The sequence below is a fragment of the Nicotiana tabacum genome, chromosome 14 (genome assembly GCF_000715075.1).
Source record: "Nicotiana tabacum cultivar K326 chromosome 14, ASM71507v2, whole genome shotgun sequence".
Taxonomy (NCBI): Eukaryota; Viridiplantae; Streptophyta; class Magnoliopsida; order Solanales; family Solanaceae; genus Nicotiana; species Nicotiana tabacum.
In genome coordinates, this window is record NC_134093.1 from 48,178,892 (window position 1) to 48,184,891 (window position 6,000).

Sequence of the window (6,000 nt, forward strand, 5' to 3'; positions counted from 1 at the left end):
TTATTTGATTTGATTTTTCACTACCATTAATAGAACAATTCTTTACAAATAACTCAAGCTGCAATGTTTAGAAATGGACAATTATTAATTTTGGACCATCTTAGGATTAAAGAGAGATCTCTAGCTAGCATCTTATTTCGAGCTAAAAACTTATTCTGATACGACTTAAAATCTGACCATACATATTGGATCATACTAGTTAATTTTTTCTTCAAAATATCCTATGCTCGGAACCACTTGTCCAGCTAATCCAGATTCACTCTATACAATATCCATGATTACGAGGCTTTTAGTACTCCCTACCGAAACAAACTCTATTTTGAGAACCTGATCCTTCGATAGTAATAAGAGTTACTGTTTTCTCTATTAAGAAAATTAGTATTATAACCCGTGCGTGCGGAGTATGTAAACGAACAAAAATTATATCAAATTGTAATCCGAATTTTTTAAGTGTCATCTTATTTTTTATGACAATATAATCAATAAGAAAAACTCTACGATCGAAGGATGGAAGGGAAAATTCTGGACAGGAGATATGGATAGAATTGACTGAATGGTTGAGTGAAGGTAATTCCCCTTATTTGCTCACATAAAAAAGAATGATCTTCAATTATTTATACATAAAATCAAACTCTCATTGGTAATAAATTTGATGGGGATCACTTTTACTTAATAAATCAGGGATCTCAAACAGATCTGGTACATATCCAATCCTCAAATATTGTAAAAATCCTAGCCCTTTCTTGAATTCATGTTACAAATAGAAACAACTTTTAATTAATTATTTAATCAGAGTCGATATTCTGTAAAGATTCGGTCGTATGAAAAGAAAAAATATACTAGAATTGTACTCCGTGGATCTAGGATTTAAAGGGGGCGGGTGCCAAAATTTTCTTTAATGTACACCTGTATACGGTCGAAATCGGGCATACCCGATTTCGTTGGCAGGGGAATTGCCTCGAGGGTAACCTCATAATAGATCGGGCTCGAGCTCGAAGATAGAACATCACGCCTGCAGATCGAAGTGTTCGTTGAGATCGAGGCCAGCAATAATCAAGATCGAGCATGATCGACTTCGAGTAAGGCGTAATAACGGAATGTCGAGATATCAGTAACCGGTCGAAAGTCAGGGCGAAAATCCCAGAACAGATCAAATCAAAGCGGTTGTACCTTATTTAGGATTCCTCTATTATATAAAGAGGCATCCCATTCACTTGTAAAAGTAATTATTATTCACTAATAAGACTATACATATACGCTGCTTTCTTTGTTTTACTTACTATTGATCACTGTTCATCACTGTTTATTCCATCCTCTACTGTTCTTATTAACTAGCCTCGAGACTATCTCGAATCGAGGTCGAGGCATTATTTGCAGACCGATTTGATTTATTTTATTGTCCAATTTATCTATTTAATTCGTTGTTTATCAATTGGTGTTGGTTTAAATCACATATCCTTAAAACTACAATATAAGTTTAATTGTTACTCAATTTTTAGGGTAAACAACACCTTATAATAACTAATACTATATAGTTAGTTCGGTTCATTTTTTTAGTTTATTCGGGCAATTTGATAGGTATTTTATTTGCAAATATGAAAATATACTTATGGAATTTTCACTGGGTATGTTCTTAATGTCGTATGAAAATTACATCTTAAAAATCAAGAAGCAAATGTAATTAGCATTTTAAAGAAGGAATTACACCTTTACTATTAACAATACAAGTTATAAAACCATTATTTCCCTAGGTAACTATAGATTTTTGTATGCTAAAAATAAATTTGCACAAAGTAAAATAAAATTTTCAATAAGGGAACTCCACCAATTAAAATAAGAAAAATAAAAAAAAATATCTTCAATAGACAAAGTAATACCTCATAAGTAAATGCAAAATTAGATAAACTACAAGATCCCAAAACTTATAATGATAAATCTCATATTTTTCTAGGCAATGCTTGCGAAATATTCATCATAATTTAATAGTAAAGAGATTTAAATTGTATATAACAATCATAGAATTGCACAAATTTTTATGTTATAATAAAAAAAAAATTATAAAGTTAAATTTGATCTCAATCTAAATATCAAGACCCAAGTTTTTTATTTTGAAAGAAAAAAACTAAAAGATTTGAGATTAAGAGAAATGCTTATTTTATGAATTTTTTAAATTTTGGAGGCTCTTTTTTGAGTGCTCTTGCTAAAGATCACAAATAAAATAATAGAATAGAGGAAAAAAATATAAAAATAAAATGACAAAGAGGAAATTGGGTTGTAGCCAAAAAGAAAAATGACTGGGAGAAGAAATAAAAAGCACAACGAAAAGAAAAAATCAAACAAGGTTCAAGATAAATTCAAACTTGAATTTTAGACATGAGAGAAACTTTCAAAAAGGTCTACCAGTCATGACATCTTTATCTAATTTGCGACTGGGAGTGACATGATCAAATGTTTAACCTAGTTTAAAAATATTTCTCCATAAAAATTTGATAATTTTACTAACCGAGCGGGTGCCATACCACCCACCCTAAAGGGTGGATCCGCCCCTACCTATGATTTATAATTGAAGCATGTATATATAAGAAAACCTGAATGCAAGCTCAGCTGCTCGAGAAAGCATCAGCTACCAATGTGTCTTTCATGTGCCAAATCAACTGATGAAGATGAAGAATCAAGTAGTAGCAACAAGTTGATCATGATGTAATATACTAATAATGTTTTGCTTTCAGTACTTTCAGAAATTAAATAATTAAATTAAAGAGTGGGTAATTAAGAGTAAGTTTCATTCAATTTTTCCTCTTTTGCGTCTTTTCTTACTGGTTAATAATATTAAATAAAATTAAAGATGGTGATAATTAAGGTTATCCCTAGATTCAAATCTTGAAGAATACTCGAGTAATTTTCGATTGGGCATTATGTCTAAGTGCCGCAAGTAGTTCAGGACTACTCAACCATTGGTTTCTTCCTGAAATTAGGTTAAAAGTATTCTTAGATAAATTCCTACTTGTATGATGCCTTCGAGGATATAAAACTATCTGTAATTTACGATCTGGGCCTATTTATTAATTTTTTAGTACATAGATTTTTTTATACAATAAAATTAAATTTATCTAGAACAACATGTAACTCTTTGTAGTAAACTCGATGTCAATATGCTATCGGATTAAACTGAACTAATAGTGAAAAAATTTCTTTAACACTATTAATGTATATAACTTAAATTCCTTAATTTTATGACTTACACCTACTTTTTCTTTTTCTTTTTCTTTTCTAATTTTTGCTTTTCCTGTTTTCTCTTCATTATTATATTATCGTTGCCAAACTTCTTGGAAAAATTTGTGCAGAACCAAAATATATGTTTAAATAGTTGTAGGTTTTCAATTTTATTTTGCATAAAGTTTCAGCTGATTTTTTTTTTTAAAAAATCTAGAAAACTTAACCGAATTAGCTTTTATATATAATCTTTTTTAGTATTAAAAGACAACTTTACACAACAATCCGGCAGTAAATTAAAAAAGATAAAAGAATATGAAAGGAGAAACCTCAAGAGCTATCGGCGTAATAATTTGATTTTTACCATTTCTTTGTAGAATGTTTTCAAAAATATAAAATGAAAAGTTGGCTCCTGATATTTAAGGTGGTTACTATATTTTGTGTTAACCAACTAAGGTTATTATGTTATCCCCAGATAAATGGATTTGACATAGATAAGAATCAAAATAACTATTAAATATTTTGAGCAGTTTCAATACATTTTTATTGAATAAAATATTGTTAGTGGAATGTGTTGATGGTTTAGGCTGTAGAGCAATATGGATGTCTGGCACCCCAGCTACGTCCTTACTATATATATCCAAACAAAAACTTCATCTTGCTACAATATAAATGTAAGAGCTGAAATAGATGAAGCCTTGTACTCGTTGTCTTTTGAAATTTTAAATTAGATATTAATTGCAATAATTAGCTCTTCTTCTCTCCTTTTGGGGGAGAAAAAGGACAAAAAAGATAATTATTTGGGAAAAATTTCAGAAAATTTCCCTAAAAGAAATAGCGATAAAAAAATAAAATTATATATGCACTATAAATATAGGTTTAATCACCCACAATTGTTTTTCTCATGAAAAGAGTCAAACTTTTGATCTTACCTTTGCTTTCATAAAATGTAAAATCTCCTCGTTTACACTAACATACAAAAAAAATAAATTAAAGGTGTATGTTTGCTTTTCTGTTAAAAATACAGGAAATATCCAAAGAAAGCCACAACTGTGAGTTAGGAACATGCCTAGAAATTAATCGGAAGGTTCGTTATCTTTTTCGTAGCTTATTTGATCAATATTCAAGCACTGAATATGACTTAAATGTGGTTAAACTTCAAATTATTGAAGTTTTCATTATTATAACAATCGCTTATAAACTATTACTTTTTCGCAAGCTTTATCGAAGAAATTAGTTTATCATATGGGTAATTATTGCCTTTATATTACTTATCACTTGGAAAAGGTAAATCTCCTATAGCTTTAAAAGATTTTTTTCCCCAAACATACTTCTATATTGTATAAAATTTCGTGACTTTACCCATCGTCATACTTTCGGTCATTCATGCATTTGTTGTTAGCAAATCCTTTCGTAGTTGTTATTGTCTTTAAACGAGGTCCATGATGGATTGGGTTGATTTCATATATCAGAATTTGAATTGTTGGCGTAATCAGTGCATAAAAATTACCTTTAATTAAATTTTAAGTATCCGTTCAAAAATTCTTTCTATATTCTTTCACTATTTAAAGACTTTGTCTTGCTAGTTGCTACCATGGGTTGGTGAACACTATTAGTTTACTTCGAACTCTTTTCCATTTTGAGGATCGAATTTGTGTCTTATTATTTTCCCGATACGATTCTCAATTCCCCGCTTCCCACCTCCCCCACAAAATAATGTTTACCTAAAGAAAGAAAACGCGAGAGCATTAATCGAATGGGTAGGGAACCCACTATGATCAATAATAGAGATGTAATTATAAAGTAATTGAAAATAAGATGCAAGAGCACAATAATCATTTAGAAGACCAACTATGTGAAAGATACAATGGGAAAGTACTGTTCTAGCTTGTGCAACTGCATCACCTTGCACAAGTAGCTGTTGGAATATTACGGAAGAAAAAGATTATTCAGAAAAAGACCTGTTTACAATTTATATGAGGTATTGAGCTTCTCAAAATGATGCGCTTGCCCTGTTTGCTGATGATATAAAAGTAGGAACAATTTGATTGAATTTGGTAGAAGAATGACCACGTGTTGTTTCAAACCAGACATTCTAAAATGGCAGGGAAAGTGAAGTCAGAAGAGAGAACTATGGTGTCAGCAACACAAGGGGTGCATACAACATTTTGATAGACGTTCTTTTCTTAAATACATCTATGTTATGTCATGAAAGTGACATTTAGGATTTCGAGACGATGGATGTAATACTGTGAAAAGGTAAATTTAGAATTTATTTTAGACATGTTTAACTTTAGTCTCTTACCATGAATCCAATGCACTTTTGAAATTAGAGAGGTTTAAAATTTATATTCTTTTTGAAATTTTAATGATTTTTACATATATATATCTATACTCTGTATCAAAAACAAGAGTGTCTGAAGTGTGATTCGAACCGTCAATTTCATTTGTAGAGGTGCACCCAATAACTATTACACCATAGGTAGGGGTGCTTATCAGACGGATTGGGCAGATATTTATGCTAACAATTTCGCTTATCGGTTATTGGTTTATAAGTGTAGTAATCCGCTAGCTAATCAATAAGACATCGGGCGAATTGATATCGAATTAACGGTTATCGGGCGGTTTATCAGATTATTAATTAAGAAAAAATTTGGAGTAAAGCATCACATCTGCTTTGTCTTTGCAATGATTTGGGATGAAGTAAATGACACCCTTTGTATTGAAAACTGAACTAACTGAGTAAGACTAGAAAATAGAAATTGAACCCCAATAAAGACGCTCTTC